General features: G+C 37.6%; 1 protein-coding gene across 4 annotated transcripts in view; it reads left to right on the top strand.

Moving 5' to 3' along the window:
- Positions 1–11,167: 11,167 nt before the first annotated feature.
- Lrrc4c (leucine rich repeat containing 4C) overlaps positions 11,168–17,254 on the top strand; it is a 1,313,504-nt gene continuing 1,307,417 nt past the window's right edge. For all 4 annotated transcript variants that reach the window (NM_001289742.1, NM_001363047.1, NM_001363048.1 and 1 more), the window contains exon 1: positions 11,168–11,582. The gene's annotated coding sequence lies outside the window, so the exon portion shown is untranslated. The remainder of the gene's footprint in view (positions 11,583–17,254) is intronic.

Here is a 17,254-nt window from a genome sequence, read left to right on the forward strand (position 1 = left end):
AATTAATTTCTTCTCAGACTGAAATGTCCAGTAAAAGCAGTAATGTGTCAAACAATCTTAGTCTTCTGTGTTAGATAAAATTCAAAGCAATATACTGTTTGAATATGACTTATCACATTTCATTGTGAAACTTCTACCTGTGCAGCAATTATAAAAAATGGGAAGTGGCATGCATAGCATCCATGTTTAACATTGGAAGAAAAGAGATTTACGATCACTTTTGGTGTTTTGGAGGTTTGGGACTTAGATGGAGCTTCCAGCATAAGTTGAGAATAGCTACCCAATTGTCTGGATAAAACAGAGATAGCAAATGCATATTCCTACATTCTCTGGCCCATTGTACATAAAGATTCATTTTGTAGTTGAAAGGGGCAAAGAGATCATTAAAATATATGCCATTCTTCTCAAAGTGGCTTTGATGATAAGCAAGTAAATAAGTATTATTAATAGATAGCTCATATATAGGTAGTGTAAGAGTATGTCTATGTATAGGAGGAGGAGTGCATATCACCATGAGTACAATCCATTATCTATAGGAAGAGATATCCTAAATTCTAACTTTGTGCTATTAGAACCACTATTTCAACTAGCCAACAACACATGGATAATTGGATTATCAAGAAGAAGTACAAAATTGTACTTTAAATTGCAATTAACATGTTAAGTAGTAGTATATTGCAGTATTTACAGTAAAAATGGTGGTAAACTTGATAGATGTCTTCAACAGTCATGGTATCAATATGTGCTAGATTCAACATAGTGACAGTTGTGGTTTAGGAAAACATCTAAGAAAACTGGATAGTCTACTTAACATTACTATTCATTGGTGCCAATTCTCCTGTACATCAATCCCTGTCCCTGGAAAATATAGTTAGAAGAGTATAACTGCCTCACCACATTTATCTTCTCACATGTATTGGTCAAAATTCTGTGTTGAAGTAGGTTGAATGGTTTATTTGCCCTTTTCTTTTCTTTTCTCTTCCTCTCTTCTCCTCTCCTCTCCTCTCCTCTCCTAACCCCCTCCCCTTCCTTCCTTCCTTCCTTTTTTTTTTTTTTTTTTTTTTTTTTTTTTTTTTTTGAGAAAGGGTTTGTCTGTGTAGCCTTGGCTCTCCTGGAACTCACTCTATAGACCAGACTGGCCTCGAACTCAGAAATCTACCTGCCTCTGCTTCCTGAGTGCTGGGATTAAAGGTGTGTGCCACCACATCCGGCCTATTTGCCTTTTCTTATGGCGAGAACATATTACTAATAAAGATCCAGTGGTGGGGGGAGAAGAAGAAGGAGAAGAAGAGCAAGAAGAGAAGCAACAACAACATCCTGTATCCTCTTAAAAATGTATTTAAAACAGAAATTTAAGGTCCCAAGTGCCAAAATGATGGTAGGTAGACAAAGGATTTCCTAAGTGAGAAATCACCATTTTGTCAGATGATTCCAAGATTAAAAACTGAACAGAGATCTTTGTAAACACAATACACCATGTCATCATAGTTTTCTGGCCCCTTTCTTCCTCCTCCTCTCCCTCCTCCTCCTCTTCCTCCTCCTCCACTTCGTTCACCTTCTCCTTATCTTCTTCCTCCTCTTTTTCTTCCCAGCCTTCACCTCTGCCTTCTTTCATCTTCCATATCCTGCTTTCTAGGAATCTTCTCTAGGGTCACCCTCATAGATTCCTGGGAGTTTCCATCATTCTAGAATTCTAGCTTATCCCAGAGAACTCTCCACCCCACTGATTCCAGTTTTCTCTGCCCCAACTATATTCTTCCTGCTTCTCTTTCCAACCCTCCTCTGCAGAGTTCCCTCCCTCCCTCCTCCTCTGATGTCTATTCTATTTGTCCTTCTCATTGAGATTCAAGAGTCTACCCCTCTTTGGGCCCTACTTGTCACTTAGCTTCTTTGAGTCTGTGAGTTGAAGCATCATTATCATGTATTTTATGGCTAATATCCATTTATAAGTAACTGTCATATGAATCTTTTGCCCTTTTCTTCATTTTAATATTCTAAGAGAGAAGCAATTGTAAAGGCAACATTGACCCCAGAAGTTGGAAACACTTTGAGGACAAAAAATTTTTTTTTGGTTAATGCTTTTCTTTGTTTACTTAACAATGCTGAAGTATTCCCATTTATTTCAATGTGTTTGTTTTCATGTATTTTTTTCCATTTTTTTTTATTATAGCATCTTGAAACTCTTCAATGTTGCCTCCTTGTAAGTCTTGAATCTTTATACCAGTTATCACATTTAAATGTAAAAAGTTCCCTTTAATGCTGCTGGAATTTTCCTAAGGTAAAATGTTGCCTTAAATAAATATTTTCATAGCAGTAATCACTTATAAAGAAAGTTTGGGAAACATTTCAGTGAGTTCTTAGGACCTGATTGTCTACTCAGTGAGTGATGTTTTCAAGCAGAACTTGAATTCAGAGGAACTTTTTGTTTTCACTAAAGCTATCAATATAGAGATTCTATGGGAGAGGATATGGTTTCCTTTGGAAGCTTATTGAAACATCACTGACTTTTTCTACAATCATGATAGAAGTCATCTTCTCTACTCCTACAATGTAAGGCAAGACAGTGCAACTCAGGTTTATAATTAGATTTTGAGTGAGAGTAATAGAATGGACACTTTTAATAACAATGTGTTGCTTTTCATACTTTCTTCCTTACTTGGAGGTTGGTATGCACTGGGTTGTCATAGGTAAGATTTTATGGACCTGAGGTCCTGAGTGATTATAATAAACTGAGATCTTCTCACAAGAATCAAGAACATACTACATGCAAGTTCTGGTTGCTTGGCTGAATACGTTTAAAAGTTCATATCAGAATCTGGATGCTCCTGATTGATTTTCAACATAAGGTTGTAACTTTCCCTAATCTAATACCACATTAAAGTAGTAACATTATTGAGAAAAAAATCTGTATAATATATCCACGAGCAATAAAATAATGTTTTTTTTAATATTTCATTTGTCTGTATCATACAATATACACATACATGTATATAAAGACTGTCAAGCCTTTTTGTTGCTATTACAGAACTGACATTTTTATCTTGGTTCCCCATTTTGTCTAGAATGCACAATCTTCCAAGATTTCCATTCATTATTTTCATTATTCAGTTATTAGTGCACATGATACAAGGGGGATGTGATCATTAATTTAAAATAATCCCCTAACTTTTAGGGAATATTATGGTCTTTCATTTGATTACAACTCTTTATTTAAAGATATATATATATATATATATATATATATGTGTGTGTGTGTGTGTGTGTGTGTGTGTGTGTGTGTGTGTGTGTGTGCCAGATTCTGATATGATCTTTTAAAAGTATGTGTGTATATATATATATACTGGTTTATTGACTGATTATATGATCTTATTATCAGAGTCCTATAATTGTTGAGATGTGATTACTCTGATTCATACCAGCTGAAAGAATAGTGACTAAAATAAAATAAGCTGTTATGGCTAATTTTTGTTGTCAGTTTAGGTGAATTTTACAATAAGCTACAACACTAGCCCCTGGTAATATCTATCTAATGGTTACCTGCGGTCAAACAGGAGATAAAGATGGGTGATGTATTTCAAATGACACTGAAATTCTGGGTTGAATGAAAAGAGGAGAGTTTAGTAGAAACATGAATCTGTTTATCTTTTCTTATTGGAGAGCCTGTGTGACCTCCCCTGCAGGGAAACATGAAATAGACTTCATGATTATCTCAACTTATCACCTGGAAATTTTAATGACAACATAGTAGAGAGAGCATATTCCTATAGAGGCCAGTGTTTACAAAATAGAAGTTGGGTTTTGAAGAGGTTAACCCATTTAGAATACTTAGAAAATGATAACATGGTCTGCTTAGTTGATTAGAGGAGGGTGAAAGAATCAGCCACCAAATGCAGACAATATTGCACATGCCAGCAAGATTTTGCTGAAAGGACCCTGATATAGCTGTCTCATGTGAGCCATGCCTGTGCCTGGTAAATACAGAAAAGGATACTCACAGTCATCTATAGGATGGAACACAGGGCCCCCAATAGAGGAGCTAGAGAAAGTACCAAAGGAGCTGAGGGGTCTGCAACCCTATAGGTGGAACAACAATATAAACTCATGTCTCTAGCTGCATATGTAGCAGAAGATGGCCTAGTCGGCCATCATTGGGAAGAGAGGCACCTAGGTCTTGCAAACTTTATATGCCCCTGTACAGGGGAACTCCAGAGCCAAGAAGTGGGAATGGATGGGTAGGGGAGCAGGGCGTGGGGAGGGTATAGAGAACTTTCAGGATAGCATTTGAAATGTAAATAAAGAAATATCTAATAATAATAATAATAATAATAATAATAATAATAATAATAATAATAATAAAAGAATTTAATAGAGAGGGAACCATGTAAAAGATCACAGTAAATGGTCCAATAGTTCACAGGAGGACAAGGATGTATTATGTTCTTTTTTTTCCAACCAGAGTGGGTAAATCATTAAAATAAATGGTTATAAAGTAGAATGTGCACAAAAGCATGATTTCCACGTTAGGAAAACAAATAGTAAACCAAAGACTCCCTTAGTTTCAAACATTAAATAAAACTTCAAACTGCTTCTTAAGAAGTAGATCACCAAGCATATAAGAAATAATATTTAAGGAACAGAATTCAATAAGAAAGATTAAAAATTCTTGTCAAACAATAAGCATTGCCAGAAATTTATGAAAATAGTAATTTATCACCTACTGTGCATGGGAGTTATAAATCAACTGAAATCAATCTAGAAATAGTAAAGATTAAAGACTGGGTAGACACACACACAATATCATGCTTCTAAGAAAGGAGATTTAAAAAACATATTAAAGGGAAGTAGAGACCAAGTGAAAGATCCAGAACATTCTGCCATCGATGCAAGACAGAACCGCAGGGCCATAACATCCGAGATTGTTAAAGAAACCTTCAGACATAATTGATAGTATATTTGACTCTGTAGAAGAAAGGAGTAGTATACTTGTAGATTTATTTAATGAAAATTAAAAGAAAAAAAACTAAAAAAAAAAAAAAAACAACAAATTTTTAGCAGTATAGACAGACATCTGATATACATAGAAATTAGGCTCACCAAAGAAAACCAATAGAAGAATAATGTAAAATGTTTTAAAATGCTTCCAATTTTGATGAAAATCATAAATTCACAGATTAAAACCCTCTGTAAGAACTAAACATAAATATGTTCACATATATATACACATACACACACACACACGCACACACACACACACACACACACACACACACACACAGGTCACATAAAATAATTAAGAAACAGTAGATAAATCAAGAAAAATGAAAGTTAAAATGAAAAACTGACAAATGTAGAAGAGCTTGTGCCTGGTACTAAAGATGTCTCATCTAATTGTTCAGAAAGCTGGAGATCTCTGGGTTCACCTATACTACTACATGGCAAGTTCAGATCAACCTGAGCTACCTAAAGATATGCTGTGTCAAGAAAAAGAAAATAACTAAAAATTAAAATAAAATCAATAAAATGATAGCTAGCACAGGGGCTTCTCCAAAGAGATCAGTAAAGCAGATTAACCTTTTCAAGTCTAGTTGGACTTGAAAAGAGCATGTAAGTGTTCAGTGTTAGGGATAGCATCATGGAGGCATTAAAGAAGTGGAATGATTGTGAATTGCTGAGTGAATAATGAAGGATTAATTTCACTTTACCAAAGTTCGGCAACAATATACATTGGCTACTGACAATCTACTCAGAAGTTCATGTTCAAAGGAGGAGAAGTGAAACAAAATGTTCTATATTCTTACATTGGGTCCCGTGTGTCAAATTTTCACCAGTAACATAAAGATTCATCTAATACTTGCAGTTGGATAGATGGGTTAAGTTCTCTCTAGGAAACAAATAAATTATAAAAACATGCCTATTAAAAGTCAATATTATAAAAATCCACTCTGCCCATGGGATAATAAGCAATAAGTGTTACATGATGAAGAATTAAATAAGTATTTTTTTTTATTAATGATCAAAATTTATTACAAACTTTCCGGTTCAGATCTCAGGGAGAAATGGAAATAAGTAGCTCAGTCTTAGTGCTACCGTTTCCTAAGCTTGCAAATAATGATATAAATAACTGGGCTATTTCAAGACATATGACAGGGTCGAATTCTTAGCAACCTGCTAAAATACTTTAAATAAGAGATCTAAGCTAAACTGACACTGAGAATAAAGAAAACTTCAAGAAATGAACTAATGGGTTTCAACTGTTTGGTAAACAAGAAGTCTCCTGGTCTGTTCACTGGACTAGGTGGCCACTCAGACTAGGAAACCAATACAGAGTGATTGGATTACAGGCAAACTCATTTTACAACCAGTCACAGAGAACCAGTACAAACCTATTTGCATTCTTCTGTCCTTATTGCATAGGACATAACACATGGAACAAACTGAAGCCAAGATAGCATGCTCTAGATAAACTGATTTTAAATGAAAATCTACATTGGAATTTTCCTGTGAGAATTCTGAGACTATTACATTAACAGTGATGGTATCATTTTATAATCAGTTATTGAGTCCCCAAACTAAAACATGTTAAAGTGACTTATATACCTACTTTCCACCGCAGATTGATTCATTTTCCTGTGGAAATTAGAATTTTAGGAAAACAAGAATCTAAGTATGTAACATTGTCCTTAATTCAAATATACTGCATACTGCTCACAAAGTCCCAGATTGTATATACACCTTCTAAAATTGAGGCATTCTAATACTGTCATCCAAAACAGAGGCCTGATATAGTAGGTAGAGGAAAGATAGTCCTGCTTGGAATCGTTATCGCCTTTGAAATTCTCTGTTCTATTAATGCATGCTTTTCAGTTTACGGCTGTGGAGCCATTATGAAACTAAGAGTGACATAGAAGATAATCTTTATAAACCGACCTGGTTGGCAAAAGAGTTTTAGCTCAGCTATACTATAAAAAGTTGTCTAACCCATAGTGGCATGCTTAATGAAGAACAGTACATCTATCAGCAAGCATTCTAGTGACCTGATGAGACAGAATTATCAGATTTAATTGACACTCTGTGGTCACCATCTTGATTTTTTGTTGTTTTGTTTTGTTTCAGCTTGCTGAGACACAAGATAGATAATAATTTGTCAGTGATCCGTAGCCAAGAAATTCAATATTTAGGCCTTTCCATTGATATATCAGTTGTACTGATCATCTGTCATGTTCTGTCTTAGAACTGGTTGCTTCTGGTCATTTGTGAACTATACTTGTTTATTTTTTGTGGCATTTTTTTTTCATATGTGTCATAGCTCAAGCTTCCCACCAAGTGAATGGGAAGTGGATGGGAAGCTTAAACAGCATAAAGAGATTTGTTTCTGTTTTGGAGGATAACTAAGTTCACACTCAAGGTGTCACTGGACAGTTTGGCCCTGGCTAAGGTCCACATCTCAGTTTGTAGATGAATCCCTACTTATTGCTTTCTCATATAGAAAACAGAAATCAACTCCATTGTGTTTCTTTCTTGAATCCCACTCATGAGAGTAAAGCCAAGACTCCTGAAGGAAGAATAAAAAATACCTTTTCTCACCCATCATAAAATTCTCATTTGAGGACTCTATAATAAAAGAAAATTTATCTAGAGAAAATCATGTAAAGCTAATTAGAATAACTTTCATGAAAAATAGATACCTCCTGAAATAAAGATCCGAAACTAAACACCTGCAATTGTGTGTGTGTGTGTGTGTGTGTGTGTGTGTGTGTGTGTGTGTGTGTGTCTGTGAATAAGTATGTAAAATAACAGCCAGAATCAGAGATGGCTTGAATTAATGATAATGAACTGGGAAAAACTGGCCAGGACTTGTTTGTTCAGATTCTTCTTCTTCTGATCTCTTTGCCTCCAAGAATAAAACTGCATTGTTGGGAGCTGGAGAGATTGCTCAGTGGGTAAGAACACATATTTTTCTTGCATAGACCCTGAATTCTATTCTTAGCGCCTATATCAGGCAGCACACCATTCCCTGTAACTTCAGCTAGGTTGTTTTCCCTGTCGCGGGGGTGGGGGTGGGGTGGGGGAGGGCAAGGAGCCCCAGGAAAACGAAAGAGACTTCTCTTTTTCTACAGTTTATGCAAACACCAAAGACTCATGCAGGGAAGTTGCTGTTCCTTAATCGCCCTCACTTCAACTCCACTTGGCATCTCACTGGGGATTAGGTTTTCCATTCTAGTGGACTACAGATCTCCTGCTCATTGTCTTGTTAAGGACCAGTATTTCTGAGGCTTGGTGATGCTATTGTTGTCACGGCAAGTCTCAGAGTAGAAAGCAGTGCATTGCCATCAAATTATCTTTCTAAACACATACTCTGTTTGAGTCCAGATGTCAGGCAATCAAGACAGTGAAAATTTCTGGACCACACAGGTCCAGAAACACACAGATGAATGCAAGCATGAATATAGAAACGCACATTTAAGGACTGTCAAATGGCATACAACAAAGCCTCCACAGAAATAAGACGGCCACAACTGTTTATAAAAATGAATTTAAAAACACACCTTTCATCACCAAAAGCATTAGCTGATTGATTGGTGTCAGTTGATAAACTACATAGGCAGAACTAATATAGTAAGAATTAATATTTAGTTTCTTCATTAACTATACTTGACACTTATGTATCACAGACTGTGTCAGTAAATATATCAAGCATACAACAAATATTGGTTTATTCTTGTCTTTATGTAACTTTATTTAGTTATATGTGTCCCCATTCAAATGAAAGAAAAAAATGTCAGTGTACCTTCTTGCTCATTGCCAAGTAAAATGATACAGAGACAAATAACTTAGTGGAGATTATCTTAAAGGAAGGCAACTGGAATGTGAATCTAAGTTTGTGTCGATTCTAAAGCCAAAGCTTTCAACACCATGTTCAGCTGACATATGGACCAATTTATGCTGTGAGGTGGTAGATTTTGATTAGTCACATTTAGCTAAATAAAGGCTAAAGTGATATTTGGATAAAAAATAAGTAGTTGTCACAAAGTATGTAGAGGAAGTAAAGTTGTGGCTTTGTGGCAGGTTGTAAGCTTACAGAAGATACTGGGTTCAATACTCAGCACAGAATAACCCTTACAAAATAATAATAATCCAAATGGAAAAGAAGTAATTAAAATGTATAGTTTGTATATTTTGATCATGCATTTATTAATGATGTATAGCTCGGTAATAGACATTAATAATATAGTAGACAGTAATAATCCTTCCAAACTGCTTTTTTTTTTACCATGATTATAATCAGTATCATTGCTGTGAATTGAAATATCACACATTTTACTTATTAATCTTAAACTGCCTAATTTCTTTCATCCCATGATCTGTTTTGTGTCTTCATCACATATTGGCTGAATTTGCAAGGTAATATTGAGTTCTATATTTCATAGAGCACAAAAGTCATCAGAGACAAGAATCCAGTCTTACTAGTGTGTGGGATTTTCTGTAATATTAGTCATAATCAACCACTTAAAATGGTGACTTGAGGGAAATACTTAGAAAACTATACATGTCAGGTTGCTCTTTGGGTACTTTCCTTTACAGTCTGTAAAATTTCAATATTTAAGATTAGTGCCACCCATCTTATCAATACCTGTGTTTAATTAATCAACATTAATTATTGCAAATCTACTATCTATTGCATTAACTATTTGCAGTTCTGGATGGCATTCTTCGCCTGTCTCCTCTTTTTGTGACATCTGCTGGCCATACCAAGTACTACAAAGCTCCACATTTCACTCTTACTACCTTCTCCAGATGTTCAATTCTTTTCCAGAAATACCAGTTTAGTTGAAGTGAAGGAATTAAGTGAGTATCCTTGACTAAAAGAAGAGGACCTGCAATGTGAGCCTCAACCTTGAAAGAAAAAAAAGATTAGAGTCCAGCAGCTAAGGGATTCTTCATTTAGCAATATTGGACATATATGTACTTCCCTGTTTGGTACAAAAAGTGATACAATGTATTGTGATGACTGCTAGCCATTTTTTTAAAATGTCACTGTGCCACTCAAGTATTTTCTACTACTTGATAATAATAAATATCAATAATAATAAATTAAAATGAATCTGCAATGATAGATTTTATATTCACATTTTAAGTGAATGAATGTTGGGTTTCAGCACTCATTGGATCCAGTATAGGAAGATGACATGAACAAACTTTTTACATCCCCACAAATCCATTTATCCACTGTCCCATCAGTCAAATTCAGATACTTGTTGCCAGCTCTAAGATTTATAGGCTAAAGCTGGTTTTTGAAATTGCTTTGTATTTCCATTTAACAGCTAGGACAGCAGCATGTTAAAAACCTGCCTTGGTCTCCTTGGAGCCTATTTATAAAGCTAATTTGTCTCCCTGAGCTTTTTTTTTTTTTTTTTCTTCACCACCCTTTTCAAATACCAGCTTTAGGCTTCTAAACCATTAACCCCCCTTCTTCATCCCAAGCAAAATACTGTCAGAGACAATGGATGCAGGACAGTGACGATTCTGGTGAGATAGTCCTCTCCAGCAGAATGCAAGCCATCTCTCCTGCTGGCGGGAGATGGATTCGCTGCCCTCCCTGCAGACTCACAGGCACACACACACACACACACACACACACACACACACACACACACACACAAACACGGAGCGCTGGGAAGTCCACATTTACTGTACTGCGTGCTGACTGCCTTGAGGAAACTGTAGCTAACCACCTTATTAGTATTCTTGCCTCCACTGTGTCTCACTTGCAGCATCAGAGCGCTGAGCAAAATGCAGTAGAGCAGGGACAGACACGGCTCTGGCAATCATCTCAATGCAGGCTGCTGAGTGTTGGGGGTGGGGGCATGCAGCGCATCAAGATTAATAACCTTGCCATAATCCGGGGCACCGTGCAAGCAGACACCTCTGCTGATTGACTCACTCCTGGCTTGATACATCTGCCTTGGGGACACGAATCCGGAATCTAGTTTCCATCCCCCAGCCCCCTGATTTTGGATGTTCTTTTGATTCTCCACAGACCTGGGAAGGTAACCGCAAGCCATACCATCTGCAGCTCACAGCACCTCTTGGAGGTTACTACTGACAGTTTTCATTACACAGGCTTCTGTGAGTGCTTATGTGTTTGTATGTGTTCCTGCGTGTGGGTGCCTGCTTCCTCGTAAAAGAGATTGTGTGAGTGTCCGTACTGTGTGTGGGGATTTGTGAGACAAGCAAAGGAGGTATACCATACAAGAGGAGATCTCAACAGCGTGATAAAAATCTCCAGGCACTGGGGCTCACAATCTCTAGCCCCCCCTCCTCACACCGCCCCTTCTTTGCCCTACTCCCCCGGCTCCTTTCGTCTTTGATGAGTTTTTGGCTCACTTTTTGGCGGAGTCTCTTGGACATGTTCTGCTGTTGCTGAAGGATCAAATAAATGGAACCTTTGAAAGTTGATTATTTTTCTCTTATGTGACAAACACACACAGAGAGAGCGCGAAGAGGAAGGAAATTAGAGTGCTGTATGACAAGCTAGAGGATTTAAATTTTTCCTTGGTGAACTTTGAGGATCCGCTGAGAAGGTAAGTCACCAGGTTACTTAGCTCTGGTACCTTCTTTTCTTACAACGTTTGTTTGTTTTTTTTTTTCTGGGCTGTTTTCAGAAATCCATATGAGGTTCATAAGCGCTCACTTCCAGATTGTAATGCAGAGAGGAACCAGTGTGTGGCATTCGGGGTTATTCTCATGCCAAGGAGGGTATTTCCATCTGTATGGGCCCCTCTTACTATTTTATACCCCTCTTCTTGGTGTTTTCTTGGTGAATTCGGAGAACATGAAATCTGCAAATTCGTGATAAAAATTAAAACCCCAGCCTATTTCGAAATAAATCTCCTAAACTGGGGGTTTGGTTGGGAAGGAGGGGGATCATTCAGGTTAACTGCTCTCAGAAGCTCTGAGACAGACGCAAACCTGAACCTACTCAGAGACTGCCATGAGATGTCAGTGGGGGTGTAATTCAGAGTTTTATGACAACTTAAAAGTAGACCCCTTGCAGATTTTCTTTCTTCCTTTCCTTTCCTTTCTTTTTTTCTTTTCTTTTCTTTTCTTTTCTTTTCTTTTCTTTCTTTCTTTCTTTTTTTTCTTTTTCTCTTTCTTTCTTTTTTTTTTTTTTTTTAAGAACAGTTTTGTGTGCTCTGGGAAGTGGTGGCTGTGTTCCCACAGCTTCTAATAGGAGCAAATGAGAACAAAGTGGGAATTGTTTTGTGTTTTCAGCCTCGCTTTTGGATTGACTTTTCCCTATTGCATCTCATTAACCCCCTTTGAACTCGACTGTCCCCCTTATTAAGGACTAGAAGTGCCTGTCATTTTGGAACATCTTCTCACCCCATGCAGTCCCTAGAGAAGGGAGTGCGGCTGCAAATTGCTCATAACTGTGCAGTCTTGGCTGTAAAAGCAAGCAGCGTCAGAATTCATGTGACTTCAGTCACACATCTTACCGAAATCAGCCTCCTCTACGTTCCCTGGTGGGTCCACGGGCTTCAAAGCTTTAACCCCCCGCCCCCATCTCCTTAGAACTGAAATGCAGATAGCACTTTACTTTTCTCTTCTGTTTGTTTATTTATTTTTTGATGTCAAGAAACGAAAATACTGTTTCACTGTGACAGCATCTGCATCTCTGTATTCGTGAATAGATTTATCTCTAGATTGGCACCTAGCAGGGAAAATTAGCTGTAAGTGTTTTTCCAAAACGCTGAAATCCGCAAGTGAAAGTGGCTAGAAGGTTAATCTTCCTGGTGAACATCAGTGGTGGTGTATCTGAAGCGGAGTGGTGATGTTCTTTGGGCTGTTCGCCAACTCTAAGAGCTGTTGTGATCATGTTCAATGTAGAGATGACAAGTATGCTAACTAGGGAGAGGAGGGCACACCTAGGTAATTCTTTCCGACTACTGAGGACTATATTTAACTACAAGATGCTAATTGCAGCATAGAAAATCTATTCAGACATGACTGATCTAGTCAAAGATTTATCAGTGTATCCAAGTTTGGAGATGTCAGACCTCATACTAGAAGCACTGATATTTCGTCTTTCCTAAAAGGTGAATTACTAAAAGAGCAAACAAACAAAACGTTGATATGAGGTTATCTAACGATCCTTGCACGGGGATGTTGGAGGAACAGAACTGCAGCTGTTAAGAGAAGTTCCCGTCCCTAGCTGGCTCCGTGACTGCCACTCAACACAGTAACCTGATGGACACAATGTGGGAAAAATTTTGAGACACAAGTCATGATATGCCCTTCTGGCAGGGTATTTTTGACTCATGTATTTTTCCCCTAGACTTCAGCTCTGGTTTCATGATCAGCAAAAGAACATTTCCTTTGTTTTACTTTTTTATTTTCATTTTTCTTTAAGTGTCTGGAACATAAGCAGACATCAATATAATTTCTTTTTTTTTCTTTTCATTACTTTTTTCTTTCTTTCTTTCTTTCTTTCTTTCTTTTTTCTTGAGACAAGAATGAGCTAAGAATCACCAAACGCAGAGTCAGGGATGGATACAAAATTAAGAAACATGAACTATAAGAAGAGAAAGACAAGGAAGCTGCAGATGCCAGCAAGTCACAGCCGGCCATCAAAGGTCTCCTCGACTCTGTGTGGATATGGATTAATCTTATTGTTTTCAGCTGCCCACTCACCTGGAGATTCTGATAACTAGTCCTAAGGAGAGAAGGCAGTGTTTTAGGTCATCTACTTGATATTAGAACCACTTAGAGTAAAGAGAGGTTCTTCATAAATGTCATTTTGTAAGTTGGCAAACTTATGCCTCTTTTCTTTGAGATTGCTTGACTTTAACTGCCCCCTACCAATTCATATTTTCATGTAGAATGAATATGTACTTAGACTGGTAGTATGGGGAAATTAATTACATAGACTGTCAACACTGTCTGAAAACAGAAGGATAGTATTTTATCTTTTATGTATTTGAGTCTTCATAATTGCAATGAGTGAATCTTCTGGCAGCAGCAATACTTTCCTTATCAGTTCTTTTAGGTTAATAATAGCAGTGGGGTGCCAGCCAACCCAGAATGCTCTGACACCAGCTCATACAATATGTAAAGCAAATCCTTTGCATCTCAGGGGCTCCAGATGCTGTTTGCACATCTGCAGCTTGACATCTCTATGTTTAGCTGAGGTGTAGCAGTGGTAAACAGCTTATGCTCACACTTGACTCCAGGACCTAACGTGGACTGTCTTGAACTTTGTTTCTTGGTAGAGAGTGTTTTGAGGTTTAACAGTCTTAGTTTGCTACCTTAGTGAATTCAGCAGCAAAGAAAGCAAGGAAAAGGGAGTGCGAACTTCCATTTCCATAGGGATATAGGATGTCAGAGTGGCCAATGAAGAGACTGATGTTCCTTCAAAGAGATAGACAAGATTACTTCTATAGAATGAATCCATAAAGTGCTCCTTTGAATTTATTAGGGGAGAATAAGGGAACCTCCATCTCCTCCTCAGTTTAGTTCCAGTCAGTGGGCAGGCCTTTCTCTGGCTCTTTGCTCAACTCAGCCAACCAGACCCAACACTCTCCAGTGTGTTTCTATGCTTTTAAGACTCAAGACACTTAACACATGAATAGTTCCTTCCTTTTCAAAAAGACAAAGCTGACAGCTGGAAAGTTAGCTACTGAGATTCTTTAAAGGAAGCCAGGAAGATTATCCAGTAAGTTCAAGAAGAACTCTCTTTTGATTCTTTAGGTTTGCTAGACTTAAAGTTCTTTGGGCTTTTGGTTCTCTAGCCCTGGCAGTGAAGATAAACCAAGTGTCCTGCACTTGAAGTTTTGATTAGTGCATCATTGCTACAACTTAGAAAGAAATATCTTAGGCTGATCCTAACAATGGTGATGGGTCAGAACATCAGTCTATGGAATGAAATGCAAAGTCTTGGATCTTGGCTTGAAGTAAATATTATAGAGCAACAGATGCTTTATGTGTCCTTCATGTTGTTCCCTACCACTTACAAACAATTGCTCTGGGACCTCTGTGATTACAGAAGAAAAGCTGATTAAGGTTATGTGAACTAGATAGGAACTTTGAAGTATGCAATAGACTAAATAAACCCACTCCATCATCTATAATTGCACTTGAGACTGATGCATGTGTGTGTGTATGTGCATGTATGTGCATGTGCATTTATGCACTGGTAGATTTTAAGTGATTAATCAGGGTATGGAGGCCATAACGATTGATTCATAAAAAATAGAAAGCTGTGCAATGAAAATTGGTCTTGGATTTCAGAAATGATTGAAAAGAGAAGGAAGGAAGGAAGGAAGGAAGGAAGGAAGGAAGGAAGGAAGGAAGGAAAGAAGGGAGGAAGATGGAAACAATCAAGGAAAGAAGATGGAAATGTTAGGAAAGAAGGAAAAAGGCAAAGGAGGACACTTGGACATGCTAACTTTCTTGGCAAAGCTACACAGACCATGACTGAGTTTGCAAGCTCCAAAACCTCTAGTCCCTAATGAAACTCGAATTTTAATGACATCTGGAAACTGTATAAACAGGATATTTATCTCTAACAGGCAGGACATAATGAGAACAAGCATTGTCATACTGGAATGCATTTATGAGACAGACTAGGGTTAAAAGGCAGAGACGAAGACATTGATAACAGTATTAGTTTTGTAGCTGAACAAACAGGATAGATCATTTCTCAGAGCCTCAGTTTTCTATTAGCTAAAACATGAAAAGGTAATCATAAAGATTTCTTTGATAAGTGAATAAGAGATGTATAAGTATAGTTAGCAAAACCTTTCATATGAAATTACATTGATGTTGACAGCTCACAAAGATTTTTTTCATCCATCTTAATCTAGTTTAAGGAAGAGAAAACCCAACCTAATTCAGGATATGTTTAGAATTAGACAGAGGGCTGAAGTAGAAAATATAACTTGAGAGTTAGGTAAAACTGAAGAAACGAAGGTATGTTTCTGTCAGTTTGCCTTAGAGTTTATTCAGACCCTCTCAGAGAAGCCTAAGTGCCTTCCAGATGCTGTTGTACTCATGTTCAAAATTTCAAAATGATACTGATTGTAAGTAGAATCATGTGCATCCATCCATATGTGGTTGCAGAAACAATTCGAATGTCAGCAAGTGGTGTTAACATTGCTTTTTCTCTACTGGCTCTTTTTGTTCACAGACAATGAAAGGATATCTGTTTATTAGTTCACTATCTGGCAGGTACTGGTACGATGGTTGATTCTGTGAGAAGTGCATTAGGTCTCTCTTCATTTCTCTAGGCTGCCACTCCAGCATTTTGACATGGCATGCTGCAGTCTGCTGGACTGCTCCTTAGAATTTTGACTTGATAGTTAAACAGAATTAAGATTCCTCTTCCAGCATCTGACCCATATGGAGCTATGTCATTGTGTATGACCTTTATTTAGTTCAAGAACATATTGCTAAAGATGTAAAAAGCCTTGTTCCTATTAATGTAGCTAGCTGAGCTGTCAGCGATGAGGCCAATTCTGCTTTGCTAACTCTGCACGGCTGGTACCACTTGACCCAGGTATTTCTGTTCTGCCTAGTCAGCCTTTCTCTGAACATGAAGAGAGCTGGGTTTTGCCCTTCAGTGTGTGGGCTCTAACAGTCTGATAATGAATGGAAGGGCTGTGCCTTATGATTTGCATGGAAGCAATACCAAATCCAAACTCACAGCAATTTAAATTCTTTTTATAAAATCCAGGTCTAGGGCAGCAAAAGAGGAAGAAAGGATAACAATGAGTCACAGTAACACACCCATACACATACTGCATCTTTAAGTGCCCCAATCTAGGGACAGGTCTCTGCACTGAACTAGAAAATCCCCCCCCCCCCGCCCCAATCATACACAGCACTTCATGTAGAGAGCACACATAAAGCTGATGCAATAAGTTACAATTATCACAAATAATCACTGGTCATATGCCGTGTGCCAGACAAGGGAAATCATGTATGCCCTCTGTTAAAAAGTAGTGAGTTTGGGGGTTGGATCAACAGATCAGCAGAGCATACTATTTGCTGCTTTTTCACAGACCGGTGTTTGATTTCCATCACTTATATGTTGGCTCATAATTGTTAGTAACTCCAGTTACAGAGGGTGTGATGCCCTCTTCTGACCTCCTCAGGCAGTAGGCACATGGTACAAATACATGCATATAGGTACACATATATGCATATAGGCAAAACATTCATACACATAAACTAAAGATAAATGAATTTTTAAAAA

This window comes from Mus musculus, chromosome 2 (genome assembly GCF_000001635.26).
Source record: "Mus musculus strain C57BL/6J chromosome 2, GRCm38.p6 C57BL/6J".
Taxonomy (NCBI): domain Eukaryota; kingdom Metazoa; phylum Chordata; class Mammalia; order Rodentia; family Muridae; genus Mus; species Mus musculus.